General features: G+C 36.0%; 1 pseudogene; it reads right to left on the bottom strand.

Moving 5' to 3' along the window:
• The window catches only part of LOC104667782, a 63,857-nt pseudogene extending 44,762 nt beyond the window's left edge, over positions 1-19,095 (bottom strand).
• Positions 19,096-24,446: the final 5,351 nt, after the last annotated feature.

Raw genomic sequence — 24,446 nt, 5'->3', positions numbered from 1 at the left:
GGATCATATGTCATATGATTCCGCATGACATCCGCAGGATCTTGGGGAGTACCGGGTACTGTTGGACCAGAACCAGAGTTGCTCCCGGTTTTAACTCTACCACCACTGGTGCCTGCCTTACAGCCAGTCCAGGTGGGATACTTTTGCCCAAACTCCGGGAATTTTAGTAAGCAACCCATGCATTTCATTTACTGCTGGTTCCAGAGTCTTATTTGCATATAGTCTCCATTCTTCAGCTTACGGAACAGTAAGGGTTAACATCATAGCCTCTTGGCGAGGTAGGTTTAAAGTTACATTCCCTTTTGGCCAAAATATAGTCTGTGCCTGCAGTTTTTGAAGTGGGTCTCTTCCCAGAAAAGGAACTGAACAATTTGGGAGGTATAGGAATTGATGTTGGACTTCTCATCCTCCTATAACACACCTCTTTGACCGACAGATGGGCCTCTTTTCAGAGACTACAGTGCCTCCTACAATAGTTGCACAGTTCTTGGATGGTGGCCCTATAGGTTGGGTCACTACTGAGTGTTTAACTCTGGTGTCTACCCTAAAGTCCATTAGCTGGCCTCTCTCTTCTAATCTGACTGTGGGCTCCTCCATGCCCAAAGTGAAGCAGCCTGGTCCTTCCTAGTCCTCATATCCTTCATCCCCTGCCAGTCTGATCAGATCAGGGTCTGGTTTCTCCTGGGTGTGGCAGCCCCCAACTGGTGGCCTTACTATACCATGGCCCCGACCCTTATCCTTGATATTATTCTCTGGACACTCATCCTTCTAGTGTCCTTATCTTTTGCATCGTGCACATTGATCTCTTTCCAGCCTCGGTGGGCTCTCACATCCCTGTCAATACTGGCCTCTTCCCCGCCCACGTCCGTGCCCACATCAGGACCCCTTGCAAAGCTAGCTTCCCTTCCTGTGAAGGCTGCTGCCAGCAAATCAGCCTTTTTCTTAAGCCTTCAACAAGCCTCCCTCTTTGCCTCCTGATCTCGGTTAATGTACAACTTGTGGCCACTTCAGTAAGCTGAGTAGCATTCATGCCTGCAAAACCTTCCACTTTCTGCAATTTTCGCCTGATATCCCCCTGGGCTTGCAATACAAATGCCCTGTTCACCATGCGCTGGCCTCACTAAGTCTTTTATAAAACTGACTGAGGCTTTCATCTGCGCCCTGAAGCACCTCTGAGATTTTCCCTTAATTGATTGCCTTTCTCCCGCCTTCCCTTAAACTTTGCAGGAGTGCCTCTTGGTATCTGGGCAGCTGCTGTAGTTGGGCTGTCTCATTTGGATCCTATGGGGGTCCTCTTGTTTCCCAGAGACGCATTCGCATAGTCCGAACACGACCTGACTGGAGACAGCTTGCTTGATTTTCCTAGCATTTTACCTTAACTTCCTGCAGCGAGCGCTCAGATTTTTCATCTCAGCAGAGACTGGATGAGTGTAGCCTTTTGAGCTTGACTCCTCAGAGTCAGTAACTCTGGGTAAAGGGGGTTAGATTGGAACATATGGAGGAGGGGTCTCTTTTCCCTCCAGTGGTTCTTGCGAAACCGTTTTTTCTTGCGGCTTTCTTTCTGTCTCCGTGTTTGCCAGAGAAGCTTTCACTCTCCGCTCAGCTCATGCTATAAGCTCCTATGACTTTCTCTTTAACTCTGTGTTTACAGGCGAAGCTTTCACTTTGTCTTTGTAGCTGCCAGCGCAGCTGATTTCTCTGCTCCAGTAGGAGCATTCCGCAATAAGCTGCTAAACAGGGCTGCATTCAGCCATGAGTTAGTATAAGGAAATTTGGTCTGAACGCCACGACTGTCCTCCGACTCGGGTTACCACCTTAAACACGTGGCCAATGGTCTCCCTATCTGTAGTACATTCAGCCGGCCAGACAACACCAAAGAAAGAGGGCTATTCTAATTCACAGAGAGCTCTCAGCATTGGATGGGTTAACTTGACTTCCTAACCCCCCGCAAAGCCTTTCTTAAAGTTCTTTAACATGCATTCCAATGGGGTGGGTTTGGAAGATTTTTCTCCCATTCCCTAGAAGTTATGACACCGCACATTCACTTTTCCTTTCATTTTAGACCAATCAGATCCGGTTGGTCCTACACTTTGCTTGGATAGATGCTGGGATTGCTTCAAGGTCTGAGCTTTCATAAAAGTGCTGTTATGAATATGGATGTGCAAATATCTCTTTGAGATCCTGATTTAATTCTTATGGATAAATATCCAGAAGAGGGATTGCTGCATCACATGGTAATCTTATGTTAATTTTTTTTTTTTTTTTTGAGAAACCTCCACATTGTTTTCAGTAGTGCCAAGTTTTTAAACAAACCTCATCACTCAGTTCCTTTGGAAGGAGGTATGTGCCACGAGATACATTTCCTCTATTATTAATGCATAGTCATGCAAGTGTGCGTGTGTGTGCGTGTTTGACTTAGTACATATAGTAAGAATTAAAATAGCATCTTTGCACAGTGGTGGGGAAGATACTGTTAAAACATACGGAAACCAGACTCTTCATTTATAATATTTTAATCACTAGTATGGATTCTTAGGAAAACTAACATTATTTGTTTATGTATCTTTAATTTTATATTTTTATAGTTCTGCTAAATAACTTGTATTTCTTCCAGGCAGCTTTTCTGTTTAGTCATGAGGATTTACTTACCTGACTATGAGCACAAAGGAAAAGTTACTTGTTATTGGGAAGACGTTATGTATTTCTCTCAACTATGTAATCTAACATAAAACATTTTTTCATATTCTTATTGGACGTTTACATATTCCCTGGTAAAATTCCTGTTTAGGTCTTTAAAACATGTTTTGATTAGGTTGTTTGTCTTTTTAACATTGAGCTGTAAGCTTTCTTTATATATTTTTTATATAAGTCACTTATCAGGTATGTACTTGCAAATATATACTTCAAACTCTGCTTTCTGTTTTGACTTTATTGATGGTGTTGTTTGATGAGTGAAAATCTTAATTTTGATGAAACTCAGTTTATCAATTTTATTTTGGTTGCTTCTGCTCCTGGTGTGATATTTAAAAACCTTGCCAATTCAGTGTTCCAAAAAATTTTACCATGCTGTATATACAATTGTTTTGGTGCTTTGAAATATTAATGAATTCATCCTTTCAGGAACCCCATGAGGGTGATAATACTATGACCACCACTGCCATTTCATTGGTGAGGAAGTTGAAGCAAATAAAGTCCAAGTAACTTGTCCAACCCCATATCATCATGTAGTGGTTTCTCAGAGACTTGAATCAAGGGCATCTGGATCCAGAGTGCCGGCTCTTAACCACCATGTTATGCTGACTCTTCTATTTGGGGTACAGATATTCTCAAAATATAATATTCCCTATTTTCAATTCTTGTAGCTATATATTAATGATAATTTTATTTTATTTTATTTCATTTTTTTTTTGTTTTGAGACGGAGTTTCGCTCTGTCGCCCAGGCTGGAGTGCAGTGGCCGGATCTCAGCTCACTGCAAGCTCCGCCTCCCGGGTTTACGCCATTCTCCTGCCTCAGCCTCCTGAGTAGCTGGCACTACAGGCGCCCGCCACCTCGCCCGGCTAGTTTTTTTTTGTATTTTTTAGTAGAGACGGGGTTTCACCGTGTTAGCCAGGATGGTCTCGATCTCCTGACCTCGTGATCCGCCCGTCTCGGCCTCCCAAAGTGCTGGGATTACAGGCAGATATTCTCAAAATGATAATTTTATTACAAATGTATAATTTAAAATATGTAGATTCATTATTCCAGTTATGTATCACTGCATGACATGTTGTTTGCAAATGTCAGGCCTTAAATCAACTGTAATAATTTTATTATCATCGCTCAGAGTTTGGGGTTGTTGGTTGGACTCAGGTATGTGTTCTTTCCACAGAGTTTCTTATGTAGCTACTTTCCTATGGTGCCTTGGTCTATAATTATCTGAAGGTCATTCGCTTACATACTTAATGATTCAAGTTGAAGGGATAAAAGTGCTCGTGGGCTACCAGGATTTCTTAGGCATATATTTGTGTCTCTCTGCCAAATTGTCGCTTATTACGGCGACTACAGATTGAGTTGAGGAGGTGTGGAGAGAAAAAGAAACATATAAACAAAAGATCCAAAAAGAGGGAGAGAAAGAAAGAGAGAACACATTGAGTTTCCAACAGAACTTTGAAAGTTAAGCTGCATTATTTCCACTACATCATTTTTGTTGAGACAGCTACAAGGTCTGCCAAACTTCAAAGGGAGGGGATTTCACTTGACAGGATAATTGTCAAAGTATTTATAGTCATGTCACAAAATCACAACCAATATAACCTTTTGAAGAAGACAGCAGGAGTTGTTAAGCTATTGTAAGATTCATGAAATATTAAAAATAATAAAAGAACAAATGTGAACATTTTGTGAATTTAGATATCTATAGTTCCTGCAAATTTTAAACACTGTATTGTATGTATCCATAGGTATTTTAAACATGGAATAAATGTTCTAAAAGAAGCTGCAAATGAATAAAATCACATGTGAGAAACATGATCGATTCAAGTTTTTTGAATAATACTAATGAATTAATAATGAGATGTCAATTTTTCAAACTTCCTGTATTGATTTTATGTTTATTTCACAAATTAATTTTTAAACCTCATAAATAACACATGAAAATATTGTGAAAAGTTAAATACTGCAGAATTCTGAGAATAAAATCTAAAATTCCCATCCTTGGATTAATGTGTATTCTTCTAGATTTTTTTTTTTCCTTGTATGAGTTTACATATATTTTAATTTATTTCATTGCAAGGAAGACTTTTTTTCTGTAAACTACTTTTTCTATTTAGCAGTGGAATAAACTGTTCTCTGCAATGGCTACACTCATACATTTGTTGGAACTATGTGTGTTCATTGACTGGAGCCAATTAAGTGTTGGAGGAAATATTCTGTTCATACATGGGCTTATGTGGAAGGATTTCTGCATGACAGATTTCTAGATGTAGAACTTCAGTTTCAAACTGTATACTGACATTTTATTTTAGAAGGTTATTTTGCATTATACTCCCTCAAAAATAGATTTCTCAGGTTTTTATAGATTGCAAATCTCTATAGCGTTAATGTATTGCAATTGTTTCTCTTTTCCTGAGCACCAGTTACTTTATAATCTTTTATATGTTTTTGGCAATTTTTACTTTGAAGTGCACATTTATAGTTACATTAAGTTTTATATTGGAATATTTCTCTTTTTTGGTTGGTGATTGTAGTACTTTCCAAACAATAGACACCCATCTTTTAAGTGTGTTGTAGAATAGGTTTAATGTGAATTAATTCAGGCTTATAAGAATGATAAAACAACATTATTAACCTTTGCCACCTTATTATTCCTGCTTTGCTGTATCAATACCTGGATGATTTGTATAAAATATTCCATTGTAAACACTTCCTATAATTTTTTTTAACATCAGTGTTTTAGTGTATGTATGTCTGTGTATGACATGATTTATATATACATATACAAATACAAATCTATATATTTAGTGATCTATATATAGTGATATGTATATGTGTATATATACACACATATATACATATATATATATATATATATATATATATATATAGTGATATATATTTAAATCATGCCTTAGGCTCAAGAATATTTCTTGGGAAACTTGTTTAATGATGAGACTTCTGGTTAACAAAGACAAATAGGTTTCTGTCAATCTGGACTACTGTGATTGATCATAAAGTGCTTCACTGATGTGCAGATTAGAGGTGTATGGCTTGATTTAGCTATTTTCCACAAAATGTATAAACTTTTTGTATTGTTTGTATATATCTTTTTGTTATGCTAAAAATTTAGTGTTGCCATATTATATTTATAGGAGGGAAGGATCAAAAAAACTGTGGAAAAGAGAAAAAAATAGACATGATCATTTAAAGTATAGTTTTATAGAATAATAATTATTATTTCAAACTGTGTGCAATAAACACATTGAATTTCCCAACATACCTATTAGATAGTAAAGTGATGCTGTGTCTTGTTTCAAAAGAAATGGACATGTATATGTGCATGTATGTTTAGCAAGATTGAAAATTCACTAAGTCCCTTTAGAATGCATTTCCTATATTATCACAAACTAAAATTAAGAACTTAATTTGCTACTAAAGGTCATAAATGAGAATAAAACCAATATGAAATTTAGGACTGTTTTTCCCGGCTCTATTAAGAATGATGATGGTATGTTGATGAGAATTGCACTGAATTCATAGACTGCTTTTGACTGTATGCTCATTTTCATAACATTGATTCTACCCATCCATAAGCATGTGAGATGTTTCCGTTTGTGTCGTCTACGATTTTTTTGACAGTATTTTGTAGTTTTCTTAGTGGAGGTCTTTCACCTTCTTGGTTGAGTATATTTCTAAGTTTTTTTTTTTTTTTTTTTCTTTTTTCGTTTTGAATCAGCTGTTGTGAAAAGGGTTGAATTCTTAATTTGATTCTCAGTTTGAAGTCTCCATAGCCAAAGCAAGACTAAGCAAAAAGAACAAATCTGGAGGTGTCCCACTACCCAACTTCAAACTACTACAAGGCTGTAGCTACTGAAGCAGGGTGGTGCTGGTATAAAAACAGGCATGTAGACCAACGGAACAGAATCCAGAATCCAGAAATAAAGCCAAATACTTATAGCTAACTGATCTTTGACAAAGCAAACAAAAACACAAAGTGGAAAAAGGACACCCTATTCAACCAATGGTGCTGGGATAATTGACAAGCCACATGTAGTAGAATGGTACTGAATCCACATCTCTCAACTTATTTAAAAAAATCTACTTAAGATGGATGAAAAAATCACACCTAAGACCTGAAACAATAAAACTCTAGGAGATAACATTAGAAAGTCTCTTCTAGACCTTGGCTTAACAAGGACTTCATGACCAAGAACCCAAAAGCAAATACAACAAAAACAAAGATAAACAGATGTGCCTTAATTAAACTAAAAAGCTTCTGCACAGCAAAAGAAATAATCAGCTGAGTAAACAGACAACTCACAGAGTGGAAGAAAATATTCACAAACTATGCACCTGACAAAGGACTAATATTCAGAATCGATGAAGAGTTCAAACAAATTAACAAGAGAAAAACAAATAATATCATCAAAAAATAGGCTGATCATGTATTGACAGTTCTCAAAAGAAAATATACAAATGTCCAACAAACATAAAAAAATGCTCAAACATCACTAATTATCATGGAAATGCAAATCAAAACCACAATGAAATAGTACTGTCCTCCTGTAAGACTGGACATCATTAAAAAGCTCCCAAATAATACAATGCTGGCATGGATGTGGTAAAAGGGAACACTTTTACACTGCTGGTGGGAAAGTAAACTAGTACAACCACTATAGAAAACAGTATGGAGATTCCTTAAAGAACTAAAAGTAGATCTACATTTTTACCCAACTATCCTACTACTGGGTATCTACTCAGAAAAAAAGAAGTCATTATATGCAAACACTCATGCACACACATCTTCACAGCAGTACAATTCCCAACTGTAAAAATATGAAACAAACCTAAATGTCCATCACCCAATGGGTGGATAAAGAAAATGTGATACACACATACACACATACACACACACACACAGGCACACACTTTGGAATACTACTCAGCCATAAAAAGGAACAAAATAATGCCATTAACAGCAACCTGGATGGAGTTGGAGACCGTTATTCTAAGGGAACTAATTCAGGATTAGGTAGCCAAACCTTGGATGTTCTCACTTGTAAGTGGCAGCTAAGCTATGAAAATGCCAAGGCATAAGAGTAATATAATGGACTGTCAGCACTCCGGGAAAGGTCGGAATGGGAAGAGGGATAAAAGACTACACTTTGGGTGCTGTGTACACTGCTTGGGTGATGGGTGTGCCAAAATTTCAGAGATCACAACTAAATATATTATCCATCTAATCAAACACCACCTGTTCCCTAAAATCTATTGAAATAATTTAAAACATGAGAATAAAATCAACCAGATGAATATTTTTAAATGACCAGAAAAATTGGGTACACTGAGGCTCAGTGTGAAAGATTGGCTCACCAGAAGTGTGGGACTGGACCCCAGCTCTCCTGACTTTTAGTCCAGTGTTCTCTCCACCACTCACTCACTCATTTCTCCATTTCTAATTTTTTTGGGGGCAAAGATGTCTTGATTTTGTTGATATTGTAAAATAGTTCAGTATTAATGTAGGAAGCAGATAGCAGTTGCTATATTTGTAATTTCACATACATTCCACTGGGGAAATGAATAAAGCTCTAAAATAATAAACATTTTGCCATAAATTTTAGGAAAAAACTTGATTTATGCCCCACCATATATCACTTCAAATAAGTATTAAAAATTCAATATGCTCTACGAAAATGTGTCTTCCAGTTGATATATATAAAATACATATATGTGCATATATATATGTATGCATGCATGTGTGTATGTGTATCATGGTACATTATAAGGTTCCATTTGTTAATTGTGTTCTTCTAATGTTCTATGTCATTTCTCATTATTTGCTCCTCTTTTTAAAGTCTGTTTAGATTTAATGGAAGTATCTGTATATTTACATTTAAATAAACCACCTTATTTTATATTTCTTTTATATTGGTCCAACCTGTTTTATGGTACAATCTGTTATAAAAGCATTCCTTTAGGTGATACCTTTCTTACATAAAAACATTATTGATAGTAGTTATAAATGCTGAATTTATGGTAGCTGGACTGGGTAGATATTTTGCACATTGTATCTTCGGAGTATAAATAAATCAATTGTTAAAAATTTAATTTACTAAAATTAAAATTTTTGTGCTTCAAAAACATTATCAAAAAAGTAAAATGTTAGCACACCAAGAATGAAACAAAATATTTGAAAATTATATATCCAACATAATATTCATGATATATAATTAGTTCTTAAAACTCAATAATAAGACAAGTTGCAAAGTTTAAAAATGTTTCAAGGATTGGAATAGACATTTTTCCAAAGAAGATATGTGGTCAGTAAGCACATATAACAATGCTCCACATTTTTAGCTGTAATGAAAATCCAATAGAAAACGACAATGAGAGATCATTTCACTCCCACTAAGAAGGCTACAGCAAAAAGATAATAACAGATGTTGGCAACAGTGTGGAGGAATTTGAACCCTCTTGCATTGTTGGTAGTAATGGCAAGTGGAACAAGTACTTTGGAAAACAGTTTAGCAGCTCTTCATAAACATATAGTTCCCACATGAACCAGGAATTCCACTTATAATATCAATCCCAAAGAAAAACATATTTATGCAAAAACATGTGTAGCAATGTTCCTAGTAGCCACAATTGGACACAATCAAAAAGCCAATGAACTAAGTGAACAAAGAAAATATGGCATATCCATACCATAAAATATTATACTTCTACAAAAAGAAATGAAGTATTAATACACACTATAACATGAATGAATCTAAAAGCTATTTTAAAAAAAAAATTATACTCAGTGAAAGAAGTCACTTTCACAACACCTTAAATTGTATCGTTCCAGATGGCTTCATGATTCATAAGCATTCTAAATATATTGGGATTTTTCACCTTAAATACGTGGGTTTTAAGTCATGAAAATTACATGTAATTATCAAGCCTGTTACAATAATGAAAACAATAAAAATGAATTTTTCATCAAGAAAATAGTTATACTTTTAGACATTTTAGATATTTAATCAAAATATTTTACCATATTTCTTTAAGTTTGTCCTTCCTTTCTACTGCGGATTGATCATATAATTTTTTTAAAAACTGCCTTTTTATATTAGCTATATTACTTTAAAATTATTTTTCTGTAGAAAATTGTTTCACTATTGGATACCCATTACATGTATGGAGTTCAAAACACAATTTTTAAATAACCACTCAAAAATAAAAGATGATTTCAGGTTGGTTACATCATGTAAATTCTTTCACAATTAGACTCTTTAAAAAAGGATGAAACTCATACTTACTATTGAATAGATAAGCTATCTAAAAATACCACCTAGTACAAAAATATTGTTACACTCACAAAGGGTCATTAGTTACTGTATTCAGTGCATTGAGCGAATCTGTACTTGACACTGTGTTGAAGTCCAATCTAATAGCTGCTTCCCTGGCCTTCATTTATGTAATGTTATCAGGTTAATCCTCATACAATGCAATGCCCACCATAGGGATCCCATGGTAGATCACCTCGTGATGCCATTGGATCCACCATGAGTTATAAAAGTCCTGGCTTTTGGATGACCTAGGATTGGATAAATTTTAGCAATATTATTCATAGGAATAAAATGAGGAATGAACAACTAAACGCTCAAGTGACAGTGTTTTCTAGCTAAAACGTGGAACTAAATTAATATTGTGTTTCAGACTTCAGAGGAAGCAGCGCCTACTTCTGCCGGAGATGTAAGTGAAAGCTATATGGTGTATGTGACTTCAGACTGAAAAAAAATTAAACAAGATTACCAGTTGGACTGAAGAAAAAGTGCAATCTAAATAAAATGTGCAAAAAAAAAAAAAAGAAGCAAAGAAAAGAGATGAACATGTAAGAATGTGTTCTTCTAAGTGCAGTCACAGAGTGTGATATGTGAGATGTGCGAGGCAGCAGGCAATTGGGTGGTGGTGGTGCTAGGATTGAGGAAGGACAGGTCACACTTCATCATGAAATATGTCATCACATTATGATTAAGATTAGGAATATCATCCTACAGAAAATGCAGAGTCCCTGGTGATAGCAGAAGTGCTGTTATTTTTAGTGACATTTGAAATAACCCTGCATAAAAAGAAAGAACAGGTGTAAAGTTATAGAAATAGGAGACAAAGAGACAATCTATGAAGTTGTAAAAAATTCGGTGAGACATAATAACACCTGAAATAAAAATACTCTGATGCTGACCACAAAGAATGTGAATGTATATCATCATAAAATGACAAAAATTATAGCTTATTATTTTCCCCATAGGACAGGAAAATAAATACAAAGAAGTTTCATTTTATTTTTAAGTTTTTCCATAATACATTTTCAATAAGCTTATTTTATGATTAGATATTAATGCTCCAATGTATTGTTACTAATATATTCAGTATTTGTACTCCAGAGTCATGCCAAGAAGGTCATTCTAGGGTATCCACTTGTATACCCGAGTACTGAGTCCTAAGGCATGTGGTCTATTCCCATCAAATCTCCACAGAACCTGCTACAGTAAAGAAAATATCTTATTCCATGAGTAGAATTCCAAAATTATAAAATGTTAGAACACTAAAGAGATTAAGAATGAGATCAGGGGATGCTGGGTAATAAAACTACTCAAAGACTGATGTAAACAGGAGGCCAACGTTTCATTTTCTTAACTTCTATAATTAGTTAAATACGTAAGGAAATCAGGATTTTCCAAATAATAGTTTAGAAAAATGAGATTAGAAATGAAAAGTTCAAGTATTCAAAAAATTGATACACTTTTCAAAAGAAGACCTATGTGTGGCCAACCATCATATTAAAAAAACTTAACATCACTGCTCATTGGAGAAATGCAAATCAAAATCACAATAGATACTATTTTGCACCAGTCATAACGGCTATTATAAACTCAAAAGGTAGTACATGCTAGTGAGATTGTGTAGAAAAAAGAATGCTTATACTCTGCTAGTGGGAATGTAAGTTGGTTCAACCACTGTGGAAGACAGTGTGGCACTTCCTCAAAAACCTAGAGGCTAAAATACAATTCAACTCACCAATCTCATTAGTGGGCATATAAGCAAAGGATGAAGAATGATTCCCTTATAAAGGCACATACACATGTTTATTAATAGCAGTAGTATTCACAATAGTAAAGATATGGAACTAACCTTAATGTCCATCAATGATTGACTGAATAAAGAAAATGGAATGGAGTACATATACATCATTGTACATAATATAAAATATTATGCAGCCATAAAAAAACAAGACTTTGTATTTTACAGGGACATATATGGAGCTGGAGGCTGTTATCTTTAGCAAACTAGCATAGAAACAGAAATCCAAATATTACATGTTCTCACTATGAAGTGGAAGCTAAAAGATGAGAACACATGGAAACATAGTGGGGAACAACATACACTGGGGTGTATTGGAGGGTGGAGGGCAGGAGGAGAGAGAAGATCAGGTAAAATAACTAATGGGTACTGGTCTTAATGCCTGGATGATTAAACAATCTGTAAAACAAACCCGCATGACACAAATTTATCTATGTAAGGAACCTGCACCTGTATGCCTGAACTTAAAATTAAAGTTAAAAAATAAAACAAATTTAATTTTAAACACATAAAAATTCTAAAAAATTATATGCATGAAAAATATTTAAATAGTCATTATAATTCTTGTGAAATTAAGTAGTAACAATTTAGTAATGACCTATATGTTTTTTTATGTGTTTTATACTAGTTTTCATCTTCCACATTAAATATTAATTTATTCATTTTTTAGTAACATAGGAAGTAGTTCATGTAATTCTGCTTGTCTATAAGTTATTATACTAGAGTTTTGTGTTCTTTGATGGACAAAAAAACAAGTTGATAAAATAAGCTACTTCTAAGAAATACATCAATGCTACAAAGGTAGCATGTATAACTTCTTTCAAATTACAAATTATCAAGCACTACTTCAAGGAGAAATTTCTTTTTTTTTTTTTTATTATTATACTTTAAGTTCTAGGGTACATGTGCATAACGTGCAGGTTTGTTACATATGTATACTTATGCCATGTTGGTGTGCTGCACCCATCAACTCGTCAGCACCCATCAATTCATCATTTATATCATGTATAACTCCCCAATGCAATCTCTCCCTCCTCCCCCCTCCCCCCTCCCCATAATAGGCCCCAGTGCATGATGTTCCCCTTCCTGAGTCCAAGTGATCTCATTGTTCAGTTCCCACCTATGAGTGAGAACATGCGGTGTTTGGTTTTCTGTTCTTGTGATAGTTTGCTAAGAATGATGGTTTCCAGCTGCATCCATGTCCCTACAAAGGACGCAAACTCATCCTTTTTTATGGCTGCATAGTATTCCATGGTGTATATGTGCCACATTTTCTTAATCCAGTCTGTCACAGATGGACATTTGGGTTGATTCCAAGTCTTTGCTATTGTGAATAGTGCCGCACTGAGACAAATTCAGAGCATTATTAGTATTGCTAATTTTGGTTGTTTGTTCAGCACTGAAATGAGGAACATTTTGGTATCATAAATAAAGATAGAGCTGTTGAATAAATTCAAAATTGTGTTTTTCTGAATTTGGCCAACTGATTGTTAACACTTAGACAAAGTGCTACAAAGCTTTGACAACCATGATTAATATGTTCTACTATAGCCAAGACATTTTTATGTTTAAGTTACTAATTTGGGAACTCCCAAGCAATCCTCATAAACTGAACAATAATTTACTGTGTTTAACTTTTACTTGTTATATCAGTATTAAAATAACTGAGTTTTCAGCAAAAAGCATTAGTATAGGTCATTACAAGAAGACTATACCAAATAGGGAACTAAAAAAGTAATTGACAAATACACAAATGTCACCATTTTATTCTATACAGAAGAAAATATGTTTCCTACTACGTTCTACTATGTCAGTGTTAATGTGAGAGTCATTGTACTACTGTTCCAGATGACACATGGGGCATCTAGGCATTTTGTGTGATTGCAGTTACCTGTTGCCACATTTAATGTCATGCGTGTTCAGTGTTTACTCTCAGTGTCTTGATGCCCGGAGCCTTCTTCATCCACCAGTGTGGAAGTAATCTAAACTCTGTTTACTGATTCATCACTGATGTGGACTAGTTGTTTCCCACTCTGTGACAACTTCATGAAAATAATACAAAACCTATGTAAGTAATTTAATAAAAGTATGAAAAGTTTCAAAAAGAAAAGGAAATATTTCTAAAATTTCTCTCTAGAGATATTACCAATGTAAAATATGTATGTTCTCATCATGGCTTTTATTCTATTTATACATGTACACACATGCCATTTATTTAGAAAGTTTTAGCCTTATTGTACATACATTTTTCTCCTACAAAAAACTTGTCATCTTGTTATATTTACCATTTTCTACCTCACTTTACTTGCATTTTGGCTCACAGTGTAATTGAATATTTGATTGATAAAATTATTGTAATGCCATAGTATGCATATAGTATAAGTTTTTAAGCATTCCTTCATTTAAGATGTTAGATTACTTCCAATGTTAATTTATGAATATTTCCATAAATATTAAATATGCACATCTTGACTTATTTTTTTCTCAGTATGATTACATGAGACTATATTATGAAACAAATGGTTATGTGCATTTTTACATCACTAGAATCATTTTGCCGTGTCTTTTTCTCTTAAAATATACACATATATTCTGAGAATCTAATATTTAATTGAAAAGGAAACAACTTGGGTTAACAATTATTCTACATAATAAACAGTTAGAGAAACAATTTTACAACCATTGATTTTCATTCAAATTTTTCTGCAAATTAATAACAACAGCTACTATTAGTAATTATCACTATTGTACTATTAGTCATCCTTTTCCTTGCCCTTCCACACCTCCTACTCTCTTCCCCCTCCTATTGGGACTATTACTTTCCCTTAATGTGAACAGGGAAATCTTTCAATAATAGAGTAGGGTGGCATAGAATTTTCATTAGTCTTACCTCAGCTTTTGTCTCTTTCAAAAGTTATAAAGCACATAAAATTTACATTCGATATAGATATTGTATTTTAACCATGGAATACGTTCTCAGTTTTATGTAGACAAAAATCTTAAGAGATTACTTAATAATGTATTAAAGAATGCTTACTTTCTACATATGTCTTAAAAGTATGATTTTAATTTAAAATGTATGAGGGTGTTGTGTTCCTTTGTAAAGAATGTCATCTTCTAAGTAGACAGAATTCTTTCGTTATTGCAAACTAAGTTTACTACCATACAGATACAAGTGATAGAAATTATTTGGTACTTGTAATACGTGCATCGTTCATTTTCTCCATGCTTTTCTGTAGGGAGCTTTGGTGTCTAGACACAAGTTCCATCAGGAAGCTTTACTAAGTTGCATGTCATAACGCTGAAAACATCTTCTCTAGTAGGGCATGTTTCTGTTCTAAGATGTAAACATCTGGTATCTCAGCATAGAATGAGTTACATTCTTGAGTAAAATCAAGGGAACACTGGGTTTGGCTGCAAAGATTATTGGGGTACACATTTGTATCATTGAGTTATTCTTTTAAGTTAGAATACTTAAGAGCTGCATCACTTACAGTAGAATTTTAGAATAGCTTTCTTTATTATTATTATTATTATTATTATTATTATTATTATACTTTAAATTCTAGGGCACATGTGCAACTTGCCCATCTTACTGGCAAAACTAGTATTCTTACTTTTATTCAAGTCCACAATATATCTGTCATCCAAGACTTTTCAAGAGAATGTAATCTTGATGTGCTGAACAATCTGGTTCTATTAAATGAAGAATGATATCTCAAGTGACTTGCACATGTTAAGTAACTAGTAGTGTTAGTAATCCTGACAAAATAATCATAATTGCAAAATTAATATTTCTGAATCACTAACTATATAACAGAGACATTTTAAGTGTTTTGTCTGTATTAACATTTTTTCCACAAAACACGGTGTGAAGTGGGTACTATTACTGTAAATGTAGACATAACTATTTCAATCAACATTCTAGTTCACCTTTCCATCATCTGTTACCAGATTCCATGCAAAATTTCCCAAAAAATCTGCTCTTCCTTTCTTTGTTTCTTTTTTTTAATAACTTTATCATATATCTTCATTTCCTAACTCTTTTTAGTAGTTCTCAAAGGTGCTTAATAAATATGTTAACTCCTAATAAATATCCGGCTCTAACTTGCCTCGCAGCATCATCTGATTCTCACTCAGCCTTTCCCTGTAAACTAAACTTGGGGTCTTGAGAACTTTCCTGAATACTTTACCTTGGTTTCTTTTTTTTGTGTTTTCCTGCCCCCTCATTATTTCACCAATTTCTGCACATTGTTCAGCTCTCAGCTTCATTATCAGTGAGTCCAGGTTACTTTCTATTCTCTCCGCTGATGCTATCTTGGCATTGGGTTTTTCCTTGAGATAATAGCTTTTGCACAATTTTTATTACTTGCACATATTCTATCTTTTGAAATAGAATGTAATGTGTGTAGGGACAGAAATTGTGTCTTTTTTGTTTTCCTCTTGCCTGTGGTTTGTCTTAAATTTTTTATAAAAATTCTTTTAATGAATGACCAATACCTTCTTATGTGTTGCATAATCAAGGCTTAAGTTTAACCAACCCCATTTTCAAAATCTTCTTAGTATCCCTCTCTATCTATAATAATGATGAAACTCACGTACTTGTGATGGTATCAACAAATCAACATGCACATGAGTTCCTAATTGGTATCTGCTTTACCCTGCCCACTGCCCATCTTTCTTTCTGTATAAGTCAAACACTCTGCATGAAGAGTGTAGAATTATTCCTACTAAAATTTCAAAGCCAACAATACAAAACCAACAAAATTGTCTTTACCGTAGGTAAGGATTTGCCAAGTTTGCAGTGCAGTCCTCCAACAAAATCAACATTTGGTAAGAGTGGATGAGGAAATTGAAAATCCCAGGAGTTTTGAGTAAGCCATATGTCAGCTTTTCCCATTGTCTCAGATAAGGTAGTGGGTCTTCCTGAGAAGAAAAAGGAAAGAAAAGATGGATGACACAAGATATTTACATTAGGTAATTTTCTGAAAGGGATTAGAATAATGTAGGCAGAAATGTAGGCAAAGTGTCTGTACTTTGAAATATGTAAACATATATTCAAATATAAGCATAATTTAATATTTATATATTATATATTTTGCCCATGTGTGTTTATAAGAAAAGCAAAGTGATAAGAGAATTTTGAGAGCAAACTACATCATTGTGCTAAGGTCACATCAGAATACAATCATAAACCATTATTAAAATAATCTATAGAGAAGTAAACATCCATTTCTTTACCCTTTAAAGCTTCAATAGTAGAGTATAAACATTTAAACAACTCTTCGAGCTCCATGATCAACTAATGCTGATATACCCATAAAAACAATTTTCTAAGAAATAGTCTAGTTTCCACAGTTCATTAAGCTAATCCTTTTATCTTTGGTTATTCAAGAGAACTGTGGGCTATTTTGAGAGTGTGACTGAAATCTTTGTACCCACTACTGCTTTTTATTCATGCTAAGGTATTAATCATATTGGCTTTTAAGTAAATATATTTGCAAATTACAAATAGAAAATTTTGAGAAATTATTCAAATAGAGATTTGTACCAAACTTAATTTGGCTCATATTTTGTAATACACAGACATAGTTTTTTGTTTGTTTGTTTGTTTTGTTTTTTTGTTTTTTTTTTAAGTTATATAGATATAACAATGTTCAGACTTCAACAAGATGATTGGTCTTAAAATAAATAATTTCCAATCTTTTAGTGAAGGAATGTAGAGACATTAGAAACTACAATTTACCCTTATTTGTTTTTGCATTTGAGATAGAGGCACTATTTCTCTCAACTGTGAAGGAAACCTTCTGGTGACATGGGGACATATTTTAATTTCAGAATAAGGAAACTGAGGTATACAAGGAAAAACAATTTCTGCAATGTTGCCTAGACAGTTGTTGTAGAAAATTGTGCAACTATTCAATCTACATGTATGCATTCAGTAAGATGTTTGTGGACGGGCCTGACTTTTTTTAAAATGAAAAAAAAATTAATAGTAAGACAGATGTGTGATTGTTTAAAGAAATATTAGGTGCACTAATTTACAGGTTTATGACTTCCTAGAGTGTTCTGAATTAGCAATGGCCACAGGGTTTTAACTGACCTTATAATTTAAGCTTTTCTATAATATTTGTGCAATTGATAGATCATCTTGTGTTTTCATTTCATAAATTCACTTACAAAAAAACTCCACTACCAGCTGGGTGTGGTGACTCATGCCTGTAATCCCAGCACTTTGGGAGGCCGAGGCAGGCATATCATGTGAGGTCAGGAGTTTGAGATCAGTCTGGCCAACATGGTGAAACCCCATATCTACTAAAAATGCAAAAAATTAGCCAATCGTGCTAACACATGCCTGTAACTCCAGCAATGAGCTGAGATTGCAGCATTGCACTCCAGCCTGGAAGACAGAGAAAGACTCCACCAAAAACAAACAAACAAAACAAAAACAAATTTAAAAAACCAAGTACTCTGACTTTATTGCTTTATATAAACTCAGCTTCAAAGGCACAGGAAAGTTACATCTCCACGTTACCAACTGAAAAAATTACTTACCTAGAACTTCACTGGAAAACTGATTCCACTTCTTCATATTAAATATTTGGAACCAAAATTGAAAATAAACCACATAGATCATATTTTTTTACCCTCTCCATGAAAGTCATTTGGTCACTTAATTCTGACATAACAACAGGTATCTAGGAAGGTAGAAATAGAAATCTTCCCTTATGCTTTTCAAATGTGTAGCCAGCAGAGAAGGGGAGACTGTAACATGAAGAGTATGTTAAATACCTCAGCCAGCAGCTCCACACAGCGAACAATAGTGTCTGCAAGAACAGCATCAAATTTTGACTCTTGTAGTTTCTCCATAAGTTTCTTATTTGAAATTCCATCCTTACAGAACCTTCTAATTGTCATTAATAGTTCACATGATTTCCTGTACCTGCGAAAAATATGACCAAAATGTGTCTTATGGAAGGTCTGACCATGATGATATTCTCAAACTCAGTTTTAGTTAAAGATGCAGGATAAACTTCAAGTTTAAGAGTAGACAGGCTGTTGGGATTTAAAAAAAAAAAAAAAAAAAAAAAAAAAAGGAAGCTGAAGATGCCAATACAGTCACCTCATGACCCCTCTGGACAAGCTCATCCACTATTGTCTTTATATTCATCCAATGACTGAAATCTGTGGGCCACACCAGTACCTTTCCACAACTCCCAGAGCTAATGTAACAGGTCAGCTGTATCAGCAAAAAAACTGAAGTCCATTTCATACACGTCCTGGTGCAATGCAATGCTTTTTCCCATTTGCTGTTTCTTTCTGTCATTTCTTATGGTTATATCCACGGATAAATCAATCACAAAGTTCAAATGTAACTTTTACACTTCAAAGTAAATATATTATCATTAGATTAGCAGTCTGAGCATGTACATGGCAAGAAGATAAATTAAGATAAATGACCTGTTTACACAAGTGTGTTTAATGTCCCTTTTATGTTTATAAGTGCGAACATTGAGCTAATATCAATGTTCTTGTATGGACTCATCACTTGTCTTATGTAATTTATTTTAGAAGAGTTACCAGAAACATAGCCATGAGAGATTCATGTTTCTGTATTTTGTTTGACACAGAACTAAAGATAAAATAACAAAACATGGTTCAAATTTTTTTTGTACACTTTGTTTACACATAATTTATATACAACACCTTCAACTGAAGCATGGTGTGCAGAGTGAGTTGCCATTTTTGCTGTTTGGGTAACTTAGCTGTTCTGCCCTTCAAGCTTTGGAGAGTCCAAATGTACTGGTGGTGGAAGGAATCCACCAGTTGCTGAACATCTGCTCTACAGAAACATTGCCAGACTGCTTTTTTAAGCAGCTACCAGATTCTGTTCCTCCTCACTGGGTGCGACTTCCCAACAGGGGACTGCAATCACTCCCACCAGTGTTCTTGAGTCTACAGAGATTTGAAAACTCCCTGTGGCAGAGATCTCAGAAAGAGGTATGGGCTGGTATCTTTGCTGTTTGAGGAACTTATCAATTCCAGTCTGTAAGCTTGGAAGAGACCAAGCTGACTGGGGTGAAAATGATACACCAGAAGAACACAACAACCATATAAAAATGGGGCCAGACTGCTATTTTAATTGAGTTTCTGATCTTCATCTTCATTACTGGGTGGAGCCTCCCAACAGGGATTTTTAGCTACCACCTCTGGTATTCACCGGCTGACAGAGTTTCCAGGAATCCCTGGTAAAGAGACCCCAGGGGGCAGGGCAGGCTGACATCTTTGCTGTTTGGGCAACTTAGCCATTCCAGACTCCTAGCTTTGGAGTGTCCAAGGCAACCAGGGGCTGAAGTATACCCCCAGCGCAGCACAATAGCTTTACAAAAATGTAGCTAGACTACCTTAAGCAGGTCCCTGACACCATTCCTTCTGACTGAGGGTCTGATCTCCCAACGGCAGTCTCCAGCCACCTCTTAGAGGTGCTTTTTTGCCAGAAACAGGTCCATATCTCCCTGGGATGGAGCTACCAGATAAAAGGGCAGTTTTCCATCTTTCCTGTTTCTCAGCCTTCACTGGTGATACCTCCAGGTACTATAAAATCTGAGGAGACTAGTGACTGGAGTGGGCCCTAGCATACCACAGCAGCCCTACAGAAAAAATGATCAGAGTGTAATGTGGTTGCCTGCTCCTGTATGTCCTCATCAGGCAGATTTTCCAGGCCTGAGTTTCTAGCCAACACCTGCCCAATCTATCTAGCTAGTAGCAACTTGGCAACTCTTTGGAGAGAGCCCCTGGGGCAACAGAAAGCCTCTCGACCACTGCCTCTGCAATGGAAGTTTCCTTACCTCCCTTGGACCAACAAAGGAGCAAAGACACTGAGCCATTGCTAACTTGCATGTCTCTGAGATGAAGCCACAGGAACACAGTAGCAAAGAAGCAGGGCCAACTGACGTGGAGTCCAGAGGGGTGGGTGCAGGAGAATCTGTAGCAAAGTGTGGAGATCTCTTCAAGTTCAAGTTTCATGAATAAGAAACCCTAGCCCTTGGGTAAGAGTCAGACCTGATCCCTGCATGGTGATCCTGCACATCAGATGAGGCTGGTCTGACTTGAGCACTCCTTGATCTTCTACCCTCCCCTGGTACCCCAGCCTTGTCATGCCTACTTACAGGGGAGTCTTTGATAACCTGGGGATCCACACCATAGTTTTTGCAGCAGAGGACCAGGCCTGAATAATAGACAGTTCCACTGAGGCAGCCCCTACCACTGTGCACCAGTCTGCATGTTCTCTCCCATACTGCAGCTTCCCCTGAGCCCAGAGAAACACACCACTTTGTTGAGTGCATGTTTGCATGGATGGGTTTTGCTCTACTTGACCCAGCAGCACACAGGACTGCAGTGTATCCCTCCATGCTCCCCACCACATTCACTAAAATCGCTGACAGTGTTTGCAGCATTGCAGACAGAGCCTTGATGGGCACACAACCAGAAATCCCTGTCTGGCCAGTGCCCACCTTTCTCTGATGCTGCACAGAGGACAGAGAATCCTCCCATACCCTCCCATCAATTCTTCTTGCAGGACACAGAGAAGGCACACAGACTTGTGCTGGCAATCACCCCACTCTAAACAAACACTACCTCCAGGGTAACATCACATAGTCTCCAGCAGGGGCCTTCCACTCCCCTTCCAACTGCTTTGCTTCTGCCACTGTGGTGAACACTCAGAAAGAGGCAGATATTCCTGCCCTCACTAGCATGCTGCTGCAGTGGCCGCACCTTGATCACCCCAGTGCAGTAGACTTAAAGCCTTGAAAAGCAAGAGAACAAAGCTGGGGCTCAATGCAAGTCCACCAGAGTTAAAGCATACAGTCCAGGAACTGGGAACTGAAGATTGCCCCCTCTACAAATAAAACTAGTTGGCTGAATCCACCTTATATCACAAACAAACCCTCAAGGCAATCAAATAGAATAAAAGAAAAAAAAAATCCGAAGGCCAACAACCTCGAAAATTGAAGGCAGATAAGCCCACAAAAATAAGAAAGAATCAGTGCATGAACAGTGAAAACTCAAAAAGGTAGAGTGCATTCTTTCATCCAAATTACAGCATCACCTCTCCAGCAAGGGTTTGGAACTAGGCTGAGTCCAAGATGACCGAAACATCAGAAGTAAAATTCAAAATAGGGATATAAACAAAGTTTACTGAGCTAAAGGAGTATATTGTATCCCAATGCAAGAAAGCTAAAAATAATAATAAAACATTGCAGGAGCTAACAAAGTAGCCTGTGAAGAGAAAATGTAACTGACTTGATAGAGTTGAAAACAACACCACAAGACTTTTGTAATGCAATCACAAATATATCAACTGAAAAATAATAGCAAAATAAACGAACTGCAAAAAAGATTATCAGAGCTTTAAGACAGACTTTCTGAAATAAGACAGACAGGCAATAAAAATAAATCAACTGAAAAATAATAGCAAAATAAACCAACTGCAAAAAAGATTATCAGAGCTTTAAGACAGACTTTCTGAAATAAGACAGACAGGCAATAATAAAGAAAAAAGAATACAAATGAATGAACAAAATCTCCGAGAAATATGAGATTATGTGAAAAGAATGCATCTATGAGTAATTGGTGTATCTGAAACAGATGGGGACAATGAAATCAACTTGGAAAGCATATTTCAGGATATCATTCATAAGAATTTTTCCAATCTAGCTAGAGAGGCCAATATTCAAATTTAGAAATGCAGAAAGCCCCAGTGACATAATCCATGAGAAGATCATCCCCAAAGCAAACAATTATCAGATTCTCCAAAGTCAAAATAAAGAAAAAAATGTAAAAGACAACTAGAGAGAAAGACCAAATTACCTACAATGGGAAGATCATCAGACTAACAAAGGATTTCTCAGCTGAAATCCCAGAAGCCAGGAGAAATTGCTGGCCAATATTCAACATTCTTAAAGAAAATAAATTTCAATCTAGAATTTCATATCCAGACTAACAAAATTTAATAAGCAAAATAAGAATCTTTTCATGCAAGTAATGGCTGAGGAAATTTGTCACCACCAGACCTGTCTTGCAAACATTTCTGAAGGAATCATTGAATATGGGGGGGGCGGGGGGGGGAAGAGTGTTACCAGCCTTTATAAAAGCATACTGAAGTACACATACTATTGACACTGTGAAGCAAACACATAAACAAGTCTGCAAAATTACCTGCTAACATCATTAGGGTAGGATCAAGTCCACATATATCAATATTAACCTTAAATACATATGGACTTAATGCCCCTATCAAAAGACACTGAGGGGCAAGCTGATTAAAGAATGAAGACCCTAGCAGGCTCTGAAATTGAGGCAACAATTAATAGCCTACCCACCAAAAAGAGTCCAGGACCAGATGGATTCACAGCTGAATTCTACCAGAGGTACAAGGAGGAGCTGGTACCATTCCTTCTGAAACTATTCCAATCAATTGAAAAAGAGGGAATCCTCCCTAACTCATTTTATGAGGCCAACATCATCCTGATACCAAAGCCTGGCAGAGACACAACAAAAAAAGAGAATTGTAGACCAATATCCCTGATGAACATCGATGCAAAAATTCTCAATAAAATACTGGCAAACCGGATTCAGCAGCACATCAAAAAGCTTATCCACCATGATCAAGTGGGCTTCATCCCTGGGATGCAAGGCTGGTTCAACTTTCACAAATCAATAAACGTAATCCAGCATATAAACAGAACCAAAGACAAGAACCACATGATTATCTCAATAGATGCAGAAAAGGCTTTTGACAAAATTCAACAGCCCTTCATGCTAAAAACTCTCAATAAATTCGGTATTGATGGAACGTACCTCAAAATAATAAGAGCTATTTATGAAAAACCCACAGCTCATATCATTCTGAATGGGCAAAAACTGGAAAATTTCCCTTTGAAAACTGGCACAAGACAGGGATGCCCTCTCTCACCACTCCTATTCAACATAGTGTTGGAAGTTCTGGCTAGGGCAATCAGGCAAGAGAAAGAAATCAAGGGTATCCAGTTAGGAAAAGAAGAAGTCAAATTGTCCCTGATTGCAGATGACATGATTGTATATTTAGAAAACCCCATTGTCTCAGACCAAAATCTCCTTAAGCTGATAAGCAACTTCAGCAAAGTCTCAGGATACAAAACTAATGTGCAAAAATCACAAGCATTCTTATACACCAGTAACAGACAAACAGAGAGCCAAATCAGGAATGAACTTCCATTCACAATTGCTTCAGAGAGAATAAAATACCTAGGAATCCAACTTACAAGGGATGTAAAGGACCTCTTCAAGGAGAACTACAAACCACTGCTCAGTGAAATCAAAGAGGACACAAACAAATGGAAGAACATACCATGCTCATGGATAGGAAGAATCAATATCGTGAAAATGGCCATACTGCCCAAGGTTATTTATAGATTCAATGCCATCCCCATCAAGCTACCAATGAGTTTCTTCACAGACTTGGAAAAAACTGCTTTAAAGTTCATATGGAACCAAAAAAGAGCCCGCATTGCCAAGGCAATCCTAAGTCAAAAGGACAAAGCTGGAGGCGTCACGCTACCTGACTTCAAACTATACTACAAG

This window comes from Rhinopithecus roxellana, chromosome 2 (genome assembly GCF_007565055.1).
Source record: "Rhinopithecus roxellana isolate Shanxi Qingling chromosome 2, ASM756505v1, whole genome shotgun sequence".
NCBI classification, from domain to species: Eukaryota; Metazoa; Chordata; class Mammalia; order Primates; family Cercopithecidae; genus Rhinopithecus; species Rhinopithecus roxellana.
This window is presented reverse-complemented; position numbering and strand designations above follow the sequence as displayed.